This window comes from Gobio gobio (genome assembly GCF_949357685.1).
Source record: "Gobio gobio genome assembly, chromosome: 20".
NCBI lineage: Eukaryota > Metazoa > Chordata > Actinopteri > Cypriniformes > Gobionidae > Gobio > Gobio gobio.
In genome coordinates, this window is record NC_137113.1 from 41,965,116 (window position 1) to 41,981,198 (window position 16,083).

A 16,083-nucleotide genomic window follows, 5' to 3' on the forward strand; every position below is an offset into this window, starting at 1 on the left:
AATGTGTGGCGCATTTTGAAGCGCAAAATGCGACAACGAAGACCCCGTACTGTTGCCCACCTTAAGACTTGTTTGCAGGAAGAATGGGACAAAATTACACCTGAAACACTTCATCACTTGGTGTCTTCAGTCCCTAAACGTCTTTTAAGTGTTGTGAAAAGGAATGGCAACATTACAAAGTGGTAAATGCTTTACTGTCCCAACTTTTTTTGAAATGTGTTGCAGGTCTGAATGACAGGAAAGGATGCATATTTACAAATGACATGAAGTTGACCAGACAAAACATGAAATATTTTGTGTTCATATTGTCTGCAATGAAAAACAAGTTAAAGTAAATTTAGAAGTCACTTATTTTTTAAAAATTTTTTTGCGTTTTCCATACTGTCCCAACTTTTTCTGATTTGGGGTTGTAGTTAATTAAGAGTTAAAGACCCCCTGTGGTGAAAATCAAGTTTTTAATGTTGTTTATATGTCTCTGTGGTGTTTGTAATATGCTTTAAGACAAACAAAATTGCTGAGTATTTTCTCCTTAAAACTGCAGTGGAAATATGGTTTGAAATCACTGGTGTTTCTGACGTCACAAACTACCTTGTAACCAATCACGTCAATCACGTGTGGGCGGGCTTTAGCATATCATTAACTATTCTCTGAAGCAGGGGAGTCTCAAGAGAAGCCAGGTTATCCTGGTATATTTTTCTGCTGTATTAAAAAATTGGGTACATTTAACAATATAGCTGGTGAATTATGTATGTGATGTATATTACGATACTATGATGAACTGTATGTTCAAAGCGTTTCTAAGGTTACTGATTTTTATAAGGCAGACTGAGATGACGAACGGGAATGGTTTGTGTAACATTAGCAACACATTATTTGCTGTTTGATAATGTAGTCAAGCCAAAGGCTAATCATATCAATTACTGTTATGTGTCAGACGTTGTAGAGAGTGATACGTAAACGCATTACCATTCTGATACATCAACTTGAAGACGAGCCTGTATAATTCACTCTTCCTCTTCTTCTTCTGAATCTGTTTCTGGTTTAAACATATATGGCTGAATTAAACCAGTATTTCCAGCATTGTGCCGCGTTTACTACAGTAAAGTTGACCGAGTGGATCAGGAATTCCGAGCTGGTGTGATTGAGTGGAGGCAGGGCTCATTTGCATATTCATGAATCCACGTATACTAAATGAAGGGTGTAGAATTACATTCAAGCTATTTTAAGGCATGAATAAAAAAAATTCACAGGAAAAAAAAAATGTATATGTAATTTTGGTGATCAAAGATAAAAATTATTGATTACAGGGAGACTTTAAAAAAATTATTCTAAAGCATTTATTAATCTTAGTTCAATACATTATTAAAATAAAAAGTTGTATTTGTTCAATTTATTTAATGGAGCTGAGCTGACATGAACTATAATAGACACGTGACAGTGTACAAAGCTTTTATCACTGTTAAGTTACAAAAAAGTGTTGTTTTAGGTTCAATAACTTTAACTCTTTAAATGCAATAAAACAAAACACCAAAAATATAAAGTAAAACTAAGTAAAGTATATATATAAAGAACACTAGATAACACTTTACAATAAGGTCCTATAAGTTAATGTTTGTTAATAATACATTAACTAACGTTAACAACGAGCTGTTATTTTTTATATTACAGTGTAATTATACATTTAAGTACTGATTAATATGAATTAACTACATGTAAGGTCAGTTGCTTGTAATTATGTATAATTTTGTTTACAGTAGTTATTATTCTTTGTTAACATTAGTTCACACTGTTCATTGTTAGTTCATGTTAGGTCCATTAACATGAACAGATTCAACTTTTGATTTTAATAATGTATTAGTAAATGTTGAAATTAAGTAATAAATACTTTATATGTTAAATGTTTTGTTCATAATTAGTAAATTTGAGTTAACTAATGGGACCTTTTATAAAGTGTTACCAATATTTGTAAAGAAAAAAAAAAGCCTTGATTATCAGTTCTGTAATGCATTTAGGTTCAGTGTTAATGAAGTTTGCCTTTGTAGGGCAGCGTACAGCATACATAACATGGGCACGAGTTCAAGGCACGCACACATACGTACAGTTTAAAGGATTCAGTGTTTCTTTATGGGGGCCCAGTATACAGGGCAAGAGGTGCTGAGAGACTTACACTCTACATCACTCTAATACACATGCGTACCGCACAAACACTGATATGGTTGCTGCTCAGCTGCCGTGGGCCATCACGGTTGAGAATCGAGTTACAGAAGTGCGATGACTCTGCTCATTCCAGCCTCACTCGCATCGCACCAATAAACAGGCTTACACGCCAACTCAGCTCCGGCCCACACCTCATCGCCCAACACCTAGACTTACGCATGAGACTCCTTTAACCATCAGAAACAAATGGTCCCTCGCTTGGATCCTTCCACCGATTACAGCGCACAGCTTCTTGAGTTTCCACAGCAGGTCACTGTCACTCCATTACCATTGTAACTTAATTCAGCCCGTCGCTTCTCTTTAAAATGTTTGTGCTCATAGTTGTGACCAGTGTTGGGGAAAGTTACTTTTAAAATGAATGCATTACAATCATAGACTGTAAAAAATATGGACGCAGTGTCCGTGACGTCACCTGTAGATTTCTAAAGAGCAATTTTAAAGCATAAAGTCGGCCGTTGCCATCTTGGCAGCGGGTCACCGGGCGGCACTCCCAGATAACTAAAAATGGACAAAGAGGCAGGACGTGGGTTGGAGCTGAGATGCTTGGTTGCTGAAACCACTCCTGCCTTACTCGAGTGGCCACGTCCTTAATTATGCAGAACTTTAAAGGAATACGCCACTATTTTTGAAAATAGGCTCATTTTCCAACTCCCCAAACAGAGTCAAACAGTTGAGTTTTACCGTTTTCGAATCCATTCAGCCGATCTCCGGGTCTGGCGGTAGCACTTTTAGCATAGATCATTCTGATTAGACCATTAGCATCTCGATAAAAAAAAATTAACAAAGAGTTTCGATATTTTTCCTATTTAAAACTTGACAGAAAATGAAAATAGGCTTGTCGAAAAAGAAATATAATTTAAATGGATGAGTTATAAAAAAAATTCACCCCCCTCACAGTTGTCATGAAGGGCAAAATTAGCTGTATAGACCAAACCCACTTTTTGTACCAGGCTGTAAACATGTTTTTTTTTTTCTGCTGTAAAGTTGGGCATTTTAACATGGGGGAGATACAAATTTGACTCCCTGTCTCTAGCGGCCAGTCGATGAATTGCAGTTTAAGTCACTTCAGTGTTGGCTTCAAGAGAGAAGGTGGGAGGTTGCCGCTTGTTTACAATACTGCATTACTCTAAAAAGTAAATTGTGTTACTTTTTATGAAAAAGTAATGCTTTACGCTCCTTTTGCCTTACTTTTTGTCACCTGGGATGGACTTGGTTGCCTGCTTTTTAATAACAACATAAAAAAGCTCTATTTTTGGTAAATGTAAAGACCCATCCACGCCAAAAGTGAAATGACTCAGAAGAAAGTTTAACACTCTTACTAAAAACAAAGAAACACAAATGTGACATTCAACCAACGTCATTTTTGATTACTTTGGATGAATTGGATCATTGAATGTCAACAGCAAAGACATTGGTTAATAGAGTGAGATTAAATACATGAATGATGTATTATTCAACATTTTAATGATTGCATGTTTGCTTAATAGTTTGCATTCCGCTGTTTTTGTTCATTTTGAAGAATAGCAGTGTTACCCCCAACACTGGTTGTGGCATTATTAGCATTTCTGGGTCACCATTTCTGACCCATTTTTGCAGCTTAGTATCCAACAATTTGTTAGTTTGCCAACACTGTCCAGCAAACTTTTTCAAAAGAGCAAGGTTGACATGACATGTCCCCTTAAGAGGTTCCTGACAAAATATGGAGGATGTTCTATGTGATTAAGCATCACTGTGCCATCCCGGATCTGGCTCTCCAATAAAATCTCCTGTATCAGGCGTTTTAAAACAGTGGTTCTCAGATTGTGAAAAGGTGGGTCGCGCAAAGTCCCTTGGTTGCAGCTAAATTACGTTTCAGTGAATGAGACACATATACAGACACAAACAGTTTAGTCTAGGGCTGCAAAGGCTGCGATTTAATTATGTAAATATACGCAATGCGTGTTTCAAAGTGAAGTGTGCGTGTGAGACTTGTAATAACAGTGTTCTTTCCTATAGCTTTCCTATAGCTCAAACAGTAGAGCATGGCGCTAGCAACGCCAAGGTCATGGGTTCGATTCCCAGGGAAAGCAAGAATTGACAAAATGTAAAATGTGTACCTTGAATGCAATGTAAGTCGCTTTGGATAAAAGCGTCTGCCAAATGCGTAAATGTAAATGTGTTCTCAGGGTCTCAGAGCGACTCAGTTCATTATTAAGTTGCTCTGTCTGTGTACTGTGCACTGTGTACTGCATGAGATTGCATTACACCGGAGAATTCAAATGTCAAGAAAGGCTGTTTCAGATCTGTTCATTCATCTCTGTCGTCTGTCCAACTCAACAGACTGTTGTCCTTTAGAGACAGGTTTGTAAAAGTGCGTTGTTTGCGTTCCCTCGCGTACATGTGACTACCTACCAAATGTGTGGGTCTTGAGAAAGGTTATACTCGTGGGTCCTGGAATGGTATAGTTTGGGAACTCCTGTCCTATATCACTACCGGATGAGACAGAGCGCCACCCCCTCCTAAACTTTTTAAAAGTCTCTATCAGGTCAGGGGCCCAGTTTTCCCCAAGCCTTAAAATATACTTCTTGCAGAGTCTTTATTGAAGATATTTCCTGATTGCATTATAGCAGATCAGATCTTCAACAAGTAAGAGCTATACCACCGGATAGTCCGGCAACTTGCTCATGTAGCTGTCAGTAGGGATTTGTGTTAAGCCAGCACACAGGACAAGACTAGTGATACTGACTGCAGTCTAAATTATAGGGTAGAAAAAGTTATTAATGCCGTCTGATGACATGCTAATATGTGTGGCTTGTATTGCATCTTATTGTACCTACACCCAAGAACAACATGCACATAGAGATCTCATACTGTTATGCACTCAGAATTATAGTGAAAGATTCTCTTCATTTGAGTGATCCTTGCCAAGCCTTTTCAGATAGTAATGAACCAAAGATGATAATGAACCATATAGGAAATGTCCACTGATATACAAACACAATTGCATAGATTAGAAAAAAATCTGTCATATATTTTTTAAGAAAGGTAGCATAAGCTAGCCTAGAAATCTAGATGCACCCTAGCGGCAGCAAATCTAATTTGCAGGCAGGGTCGTCTAGCAACTCACCTTTGGCTTGCGAGCTGGAAAAACCAAACTTTGGTAAGGCCAATCACATCCTTTATAGAGTCGTTGGGCGGGCTTAACATAATGACGGCAGAGTTGCGGTGGTTCTGGTTCCGCGTGTTACTTATAAACAAAGAAGCTGGCGAACAGTGGTGTTTCGAATCGGCTTTGGCCGCGACTCTGGAAGACTTGGAGATAAGCTTTTCTTTGAGAAAAGAACAAAGAACGACACTGAAATACGGCGAAAGTTTAATATATCAACTAGCTCCGCTTCACCTTCTTCATTGATCTGGTTGGTTGTAGCGCTATCCTATTGCGTGCAGAGGGAATTTGAAAGACAACCATTTATCCCGCCCCTCGGATTGAGCCCTGCCAATGGTGTGTTCCCAAACCCAACATCTTGATTTGGGTCTGGCTTGTCAGGCTAAGCATAAGCATTAAGCACACAAAAAATCATCAAAATTATAAAGCAATATGTTCAACGAAGATATTAAAGATAATAACTTGAGCTGAGTTAACTTTCTAGAGATCTGCACCTGACCCGAATTGACCCAAATCACTTCTTAACCAAACCTGACATGCATAAAGTAAAACCTGACCTTAGACAGACCTGATAAAATTAGACCCTAGTTCGAACCGACGGCAACTTTTTCAGAACCCGACTGAACCTCAATGTGAAGGGCAGCGACGTCAGCATAACCAGCAGATTTAAGGGGTATATTAATGTTGTCATTTTAATGTTTAAAATAAAAAAATGTAATATTGTTAAATCCCAAAAAATTAATAATGGACAGTTGGCATTATTATAATTTGGGAGACTCACAGCAACTAATATTATGTCCGAGGAACCCGTGTCAGGGTTTTCAGGAGCAAGTGAACCTAACTGCAAAAATGGCTCAAAAAGTTGACTAGATAAAGCATTAGATAAAGTGCAAAACAAAGTGTCATCTGCAATTGCATTCATACATATTTAGAGCAGCTTAAGTGTCCAAATAATTTTTGGGGTAACTGTACATAGGGAACTGCTTGAGATTTTAACACAAGATCGATGTTGCTCATAAAACAGTGTCACTGACTGACATCCAAAGGGCCTATTTTTACGAGAGAACATGCAGTATTCCAGGATTGAAAAGCATAAATAGCATTAACACTATCCTGGCACAACTGACATTTCAACAAATCAAAACACCTCTACATTTCATTTAAATAAGATCAGGAATAGCTTGACTATATCCATTTGTGACCTCTTGACACCTGTACTTATGCCTATGTGGTAAGTTGTAAACGAATGATCAGTAGTACAAACAAGAGATTTTCTTACCATACCGTGATGACATGAGGCGTGCTCTGGACCTATGTCTTCTTAAAGGGTCATATACATGCCTCTCTTTGCTCTCTTTAACACTGCTGTGTCCACTTAACCTTGCTCTCCGGTCTCTATAAGGCATCACACAGGAATGCTGGAGCCTTACTGGCATCAACTTACTGCTATCAACTGAAATCACTTTGTAAACCATGGTAATTTCATTCCAAATATGAGGATTGTTCATCTTCTAAGGTCTGTATATCTATTTACTAAAAGGTGGAACTCAATACAATGATTACTAATATGAATCGCTTTCCATTAAAGGTGCACTATGTAAAACATTTTCAGTAAAATATCCAAAAACCACAAGGCCAGTGTTATTTATTTTGTTCAGTTGAGTACTTACAATATCCCAAATGTTTCCAACTATTTGTAAATCGTGAGAAATTGCTATTTTAATTTTTAACCATAATAAAAGTCCCGCTGCTCGCGAGGCGTGTGTTGCGTTCATCTTATTAACAAACGTTCCAGCGGCCTTGCTCAGCTCCACAACACTCGGTCTTGCTCTGCTTCATACTACAGTAACGTCAATGATCGCATCCATGAAGATGATTTCTGCCCGAGTCCTATCCCGATTATTTTCCACCGGCTGTGAGGTGAAGAACACATGTCCCAAGAGTCTGCGCTCAAACTTGGCGTCATTAAACTACACCTTTGTTTTGAACAGGCAACCTCTAGTGGACGGAAAAGTTACATAGTGCAGCTTTAATAAACAGATATAAGTTAAAGGGGACCTATTATGCCCCTTTTCACAAGATACAATATAAATCTCTGGTGTCCCCAGAATGTGTCTGTGAAGTTTCAGCTCAAAATACCCAACAGATCAATTATTATAGCTTGTCAAATTTGCCCCTATTTGGGTGTGAGAAAAAAACACATCATTTGTGTGTGTGTCCCTTTAAATGCAAATGAGCTGCGGCTCCTGGCCCCCTCTCCAGAAGAGGTTGGAGCCTTAACTTCGGATACTCCGGCAACAACAAAACAGGACAATTTCACACAGCCAAAAATGTCAGAAGCGTTGTTCAGCCTGGACTCGGACACTGATTGAGAGACTCAGGAAGATGTTTAGAATGCAACTGCTGGACGATTCTGAATGGATTATAAAAAAGAAGTGGGTGGATTTTTACTATTATAGAAGTACATTTTGTATAATAGGTCCCCTTTAAATAATTATTAATATTACTGGATGTAGACATATTATATTAAAATATTTATTTAAAAAAACTGTGAAAAATGTCTCTATACATTTTAAGGAAATGGTAAAGGATCTATATGCAGAAAGCCACAGCATGTCAACACTACAGAAACATTTACTCCCCTTCGTGCCATCTGAAACCATTATAGGCTTCTGTCTTCAGTGTAACACATTTTGAGTAGATATTTTGCCTAATGTCTAAGCTGCTAATTTCTTAACAGTGGACAGTGACCAGTGGCTGTCACGCAATACAAAAATGCATAAACTAGTCCATATAATCATAAACAATATTTTAAGTATTCTGCCACAGCATTAGCCTGGATGCCAGCCGAATTTAGCCCCACCCACAACTATGGTCAGAGATGTGGCTTATGGAGGCCAACCTTGTTTAATTCCTTTTGAGTTCGGGAAATTCGGTCTGGACTTGCTCCGTTGTGGAGCAACTAAGCCCGAACAGAAGCTGTTCAAACCATTGAAATTGTCAGGGCGGGCTTTATACGATGATGGACAGATGATCAACAGTAACCTCACCAAAGAGTGCTTGGGTTTAATTTGTTCTAATCCTAAACAGAGAACTTCATATATGCATTCACCTTTACTATATCTCTCAAAAATGATGATCGTGTTGGTAAGTACTCCTTAAATTCTTTTTCAACACCGGCAAAGATCGTTTACACTCATCTTCTTCTTCTACTACTTCTTTTTCCAGCATGCGTGCAGTTGAGTTCTGTTGACAACTATGCTTCGCTCCGTTGCTCTGATTGGTTGTAGGTCTATCCAATTGAGGTCTTTCCTGGTTCGGTTGAAACACGCCCCATAATCACAGCCCAATGGAGCAGTATCAGACTCATATTCTGACTAGAATTGAGTATGATGACATCAGGCTACAACACCATATCTTTCTGTGAGAAACAGGCCGACATTTAAGTTCTCCTTCCTCTTTGGCTCTAAATAACATTTACGCTTGCACACCTTCGAGACACAGCAAGTTTGAATTTAAATTTGAACATATTGAACAACATGATACAGAGGAGAGGGGAATTAAACAAGGTTTAAGCCACATCTCTGACCAAATGGACTACTTTGATGGTGTTTTTCTTGTCTTTTTTGTCACTTTGACACTCATTTTTTATTGCACTGTACTTAACAGCTCCATTTGTGTTCCACAGAAGAAAGAAAGTCAAAGTCCAACAATGGGGGTGTTAATGATGGAATATGGCACTGTAATATGGTACACTATAGTATACTCAGTTATAGGAACTAGCCACCAGGCGGTCAGCTGAGAACTACATTTTCTCCTAGGGCCATTTTCCTGGTAAGCCGCCCGACAGTGACGCATTTAAGCTAGGTCTTCAACAACATCAACAACTAGAGGATGAAAGATGCTATGATCAGATTTCAGAGCTGTGTTTTTGTGTGTCATGGGGTTTTGTGATAACGAAGATGGAATGTGATAGAAAGAGCAAGACGCAATCTATTACAACAACTTGCAGTGCTACATACTTAGGCCTAGATCTCTTACTACATTTTCTATATACTACACTCTTAGATAATCCTCTGACAAACTATTACTGTCCCATTGTCTCGCTTGAAATCCAAAAGTGACAGATCCTTTTTTCGTATTTGCCCCTAAGCTGTGGAATTCGCTACCTCAATCTGTTAGGTTGATTTCTTCTTTATCTGCATTCAAGTAAATCTCTGAAAACATAACTTTTTTTCTCAGGCCTACTCATAATTTTGGATATGTTAGTCTTAGTGAGTTCAATTCTTTGTCTTGATTTTAATTTGGTTTTATGGTTTAGTTAAAAAAATTTGACTGTTATCTTTTTACTGTTTTTTTTTTTTTGGTGAAGCACCTTGGTCAGCAGAAATGTTGTTTTAAGGTGCTATATAAATAAAAGTGACCTTGACCTTGACCTACATACATTATATTGCGGTATTAAAGGGTTAGTTCACCCAAAAATGAAAATTCTGTCATTAATTACTTACCCTCATGTCGTTCGACACCCGTCAGACCTCCGTTCATCTTCAGAACAGAAATTAAGATATTTTAGTTGAAATCTGATGCCTCTGAAAGTCCTCCATTGGCTCAATGGTACTCTACACTCTCAAGACCCTTAAAAGGTACTAAAGACGTCGTTACAAAGTCCATCTCACTATAGTGGTTCTAAAATAACTTTATGAATCGGCGACAATAGTTTTTGTGCGCAAAAAAACCCTAAATAACGACTTACATAGTGATGATTATTTCAAAACAAAGCATCATGAAGCTTCAAAGCGTTATGAATCACTGAGTCGATTCAGCGGTTTGAATCGCCAAATTTCAGCAGTTTGGCGGTTTGACACGCGATCCGAATCATCATTCGGCTCAGTGATTCATAACGCTTTGAAGCTTCATGATGCTTTGTTTTGAAATCGTCATCACTATGTAAGTCGTTATTTAGGGTTTTTTTGCGCACAAAAACTATTGTCGCCGATTCATAAAGTTATTTTAGAACCACTGTAGTGAGATGGACTTTGTAACGACGTCTTTAGTACCTTTTAAGGGTCTTGAGAGTGTAGAGTACCATTGAGCCAATGGAGGCATCAGATTTCAACTAAAATATCTTAATTTCTGTTCCGAAGATGAACGGAGGTCTGACGGGTGTCGAACGACATGAGGGTAAGTAATTAATGACAGAATTTTCATTTTTGGGTGAACTAACCCTTTAAGTATTAGGACACCCCTTCAAATCATTGAATTCAGGTGTTCCAATCAATTCCATTGCCACAGGTGTATAAAATTTGCTTCTACAAACATTTGTGAAAGAATGGGTCGCTCTCAGGAGCTCAGTGAATTCAAGCGTGGTACCAGGATAGGTTGCCACCTGTGCAATAAGTCCATTCGTGAAATTTCCTCACTACTAAATATTGCACGGTCAGCTGTTAGTGGTATTATAACAAAGTGGAAGCAGCAATTGGGAACAACAGCAACTCAGCCACGAAGTGGTAGGCCACTTAAAATCACAGATTTTCAGCGCATGCGGAGGCACACAGTGCGCAGAAGTCGCCAACTTTCAGCAGAGTCAATAGCTACAGAACTCCAAACTTTGTGTGGCCTTAAGATTAGCTCAAAGACAGTGTGTAGACAGCCTCATGGACTGGGTTTCCATGGCCGAACAGCTGCATGCAAGCCTTACATCACCAAGTGCAATGCAAAGCATCAGATGCAGTGATGTAAAGCACGCCGCCACTGGACTCTAGAGCAGTGGAGATATGTGTTCTCTGGAGTGACGAATCACGCTTCTCTGTCTGGCAATCCAATGGACGAATCTGGGTTTGGCGGTTGCTAGGAGTGGTACATGCCAGACTGCATTGTGCCAAGTGTAAAGTTTGGTGGAGGGATGATTATGGTGTGGGGTTGTTTTCGAGGGGTTGGGCGTGGCCCCTTAGTTCCAGTGAAAGGAACTCTTAATGCTTCAGCATACCAAGACATTTTGGACAATTCCATGCTCTCAGCTTTGGGGGAACAGTTGCGGAATGCCCCTTCCTGTTCCAACATGACCAGTGCACAAAGCAAGACATGGATGAGTGAGTTTGGTGTGGAGGAACTTGACTGGCCTGACCTCAACCTGATAGAACCTTTGGGATGAATTAGAGCGGAGACTGCGAGCCAGGCCTTCTCATCCAACATCAGTGCCTGACCTCACAAATGCGCTTCTAGAAGAATGGTCCAAAATTCCCATAAACACACTCCTAAACCTTGTGGAAAGCCTTCCCAGAAGAGTTCAAGCTGTTATAGCGGCAAAGGGTGGGCCAACTCCATATTAAACCCTACGGATTAAGGATGTCATTAAAGTTCATGTGCATGTTAAGGCAGGCATCCCAAAACTTTTGGCAATATAGTGTATCGAGGCTGAGAAAAGAACACAGCACCACAGACAAGTATAAACCGTGTGTATACATGGCTTTTTAAATATGGTGTGTGCCGGTGTTTCGTATGGCATACGTTCAGACTTGACCTGGGACTAGCGACCACTTGCTTTTGGGAAACGCACCCCTGCGAGTCATTTTCCCTAATAATAATTGAATTATTAATAATGAACAATTTTCTAAGGTTATGTCTGAATTTGTCCGTGAATCAGTTTGATTCAGTCGGACAGTTCACTCACACACTGAATTGTGTTAGGCAATTTCACACACAGGATACTTAATAGAATAGATAGAATAATAGTGACAAGATACTTGTAGGAAATGTAACCTGCAAATGTCTTATCATTTAAGAACAAGGAAGCAGCTTGACTGCAAAGCCAATTTATATAAATATATCCGTAACAGTATCCAAGAAAAAAAAACATTGGGACCGTTTTTGATGGAGGTCTGTGCCTCAGTACTGATGAAAAGCTAAAAACGACACATATCTCATAGTGATATAATATCTCAAAATATTAAACGTCACGGCTCCGGATGCAAGAAAATGAGTGGTGGCTGAAAGGGGTCAAATTTATGTTTGCACCTTTAACACTGAGTCCCCTTTTGCACACATTAGGAGTGCTGGTAGGGGGATTGCCAGAAGATCACATGGTTTCACCGGTGAAAGAAACCTAAAACCAACACCTTTTGCGTCCAAGAACATGTGATGCCCAACACTCGCCCATAGACACACTCACACACACACACAATCTCAACACATCCTCTAATTCACCAGAATCAATACCAAATAATTAGCATGTCGGTGAATGATGCCATAAACAGTTGCTCCCTCCATATATCAATGAAGGTATCGCATACATGGCGGTGTCACCGATAAAACTAAAAACAAGCATCTCCTTTGATTTCAGTCACAAGCAATATCCAGTATTAAACAACCTTTAGTTAGCTGGCACCTCTGTGAACTACATGAGACAAAGTCTACTTCTTACAGGTACCTCTGTGAAAGGCAAGAGCATAAATCTGAAAGGGGGGTTAAGCAAAATCCGATCTGAGTGCTCCTGACGAGCGTCTCGGGACCAAGAGTCTCCATCATCCTACACCTCTGATCAGGGCAACATGGATTAACATTGGAGGAATGGTGGGGTACAACTGAGCACTACGAGCATCATCAGCCGAGCCCTGAAATGAAGACCCAGGCTATATTTAACTCTGACTCCATGCTCTGTTGGATGGGAAAAAGATTACGACTACACAGTCAGCATCTGCTGGAACAATAGACCCGACACATTACACTTTAAAAAAGCTGGGGTGTTTCAACTCATGTTTGGGTCAAATGTGGACAAACCCAACCGTTGGTTTAAATTAAACAGTTTAAACCTATAGGTTCGTTTAAACCAATGGTTGGGTTTGTCTATATTCGACCCAAACATGGGTTGAAACAACCCAGCATGTTTTAGAGTGGAAAAATGTATCCAGTCTTCACATATACATTCATGTGATCGAGAGCAAGTAAACACGAGTGATAAAGTGAAATACTGGAAAATGCTCTTTGAGAAATTAAAAGGATACTGCAGATTTAAAGATAATGTACATTATTCTGCTTACTAAAATAATAGACATGCATATTTGATTGAGTTTCAATATTCAATATTTTAATTATTTTATTGTTTGAAATGAAAGGTCATGGTTTCGAGACATGAAACTAGCACAGCTACGCAGAGAATAGCTACCCTGGGAAAAAGTTAAATCACAATTTGGTGGTCATTGTACAAAAATATTTGCCAGCAGAATGCCACGATTGACCAATCAATATCAAGTATTTCAGAGAGAAATATTTTAAAATATTTCCCACTTCCAATTTTAATGATTTAAAATAGGCCTACTACTAATCTAACTTTCTAGCATTGCTATGTTAACATTCATCAGAATTCATCCTCAACATTCTATTATATGTTCACATCAAGCTTCTTATTAAGCAAGAAACTTCTGTCAAGTCATGGTCAACAGCATATTAAAATGAAAAAACACTGAAATCAAAACTTCTGTGGGCCAAAATCAATCCTGCAGCTTTCCAGACACAGCATTGCCCTCAACCGAATGACCTATGCATCATGCAGTGCAATTGACCACAGCTTTACCTTTCACAGTGAGGTAAATATTTCCACAAAACCTTCGGTCTTTGGTCTTCCTTCCAGCTGAAGTCTGTCTCTCTTACCCGAGGCCAGCGCGAGCTCCAGGACAGCTGTTGCTGACGCATAAACGTCTTGAATGAAACCTGAGATTGAGCCGCAGGTATAGAGGATCATCACTGGAAAACTCTTACATATGCGGGGATTAAAACACGCTTTCTATTTTACCTTTCCTGGACGGATGCTTTTATGGGTTGTTTCACAGTGAAACAATTCCTGTATTGCCTAAAGAAAATGATTCGTCAGTCCCCACGGGGGTATTTAAAGGGTTTTGGTTGGAATATGAAGGACTATATAAACAATAGCTTCTTTGCGAAATGAACCTAACTAAAATAACATATAGCCTACCGTTAAGGAATATTATAACACAGCTTACAAAAAGTGCCTATCGACTGCTAAAGAGTTCAGCCGTTGAAACGAGTTTTGACCAAAAAGGCGCGAATTACAATAAGTAATCGATTAAGATTTAATTTAAATTATTCAATAATTTTTTCCCCTCATCATGATTAATAAATAGTTATAAATAAATAATAGCCTAAATTGTGAGTTCTAAGTTCAAACAAAACTGTGTTTTGTATGAAACATAGGCTAAAACACACAGCCTACACTCTCTCTCACACACTTTCTCTCACGCACACACCGACCGTTTAAAGTAGATCAGGCAGCTGAGCAGAAATTTAATATACTTGATCACTCCCACTGATGATAATGTTGCAGATGCTTCTTGGAAGGGATGAAGAACTGCACATGCTAATTCAACAACATTATTTTCAGAAAACCCCTGCACCTATTGACATCATGATTTAGCAGCAATACTGAATGTCTAATGCACAATATTCACAAGTTATGTCAAAACTGACTGAAAAAAAGGAGCTAATCTAATGGTTGAAAACTGATATTGACGACGTAATGCATCACACTGAATATTGAACATGTAGCGCCATCCTCTGGTGTCACAACAAAAAAAACATTCAAAAAATACAAGTCAAATTAAGTCTTATTAAATTTCTCATTAAAATTCTATTTTAATATTAACACATGATTAAACATAGTAAAGTATAAGCCAAATTGATATTACAATTTTTCAACATGCCAAAACAAATGTGAAAACAAATAGGTAGGCTACAATGGCCACAAAATGTATTAAGCCACTTATAAATATGTATGTATGTCATTGCATCAAATAAAATATCAAACTAAGAGGTAAAATATTAACCAAATGTCTTTTTTCACTCCTAAATTTTTTTGCCATTTTTTGCTTTTAATCAACTGCTCTCGAAGTGATTTATTGGATAAATCAGTTCCCCTCCAGTTCACACAGATTAAAACAGGTGTAGGGGAGACCAGGGATGGTTGTTACAAGGGTCATTTGTAACAATTCCAATCTGTCCAACCAGGAACTAGTTAGAAATCACCTGATTCACTTCACACATGCTCAGTTTAGTCCTTATTCCACATGTGATAAAGTAGAGCCCTGTGGCAGACACAGCAGATGTTAGAGTGGAAAAAACTATTTCGAGTTACGAAAGTAATTTTTTTTACCTTTGTTTATTTTTGTTATGGGAATTTCTGCTTTGTAGTTAAACTCATCAAATTTTAATTGTGTTTATTGTGTGTCTGTGTAGATATTTTTTATGCAATTTGTTAGTGCTAATGTTTTAGCTGTTAGCTGTAAGGTGAGCTAGTTCATGGCTACATGACTCTGGGTTAGTTGCAATGAAACGTTAACCTACCCCAAGAAAATGTTGTTGAATTTATATTTGTTTTATTTGAATTTTAGTATGCCTAGGTCTTGAAAGTTGTTAGAAGAGAAGTCAGGTGAACTTCCAAGAGTATACCACTGTGGAAAGAGGGTCTTCACTGAGAAACAAGAAAAACATCCTCAATTGTTCAAGATCAATTTATTATGGTCAATTACTATGACTGAGAGTGACAATCACACTGAGAGTGACACGCACACAGACACACACACCAGTTATATTGAAAAGTCAGTGTTCAATAAAAAGCTTTCAAAATCCTTTTTGTTGTTGTTGTCATAATCCTAATTTCATTATGTTACATATCACCCTGGTGGATATCATAATGTTACATCTCACCCCAG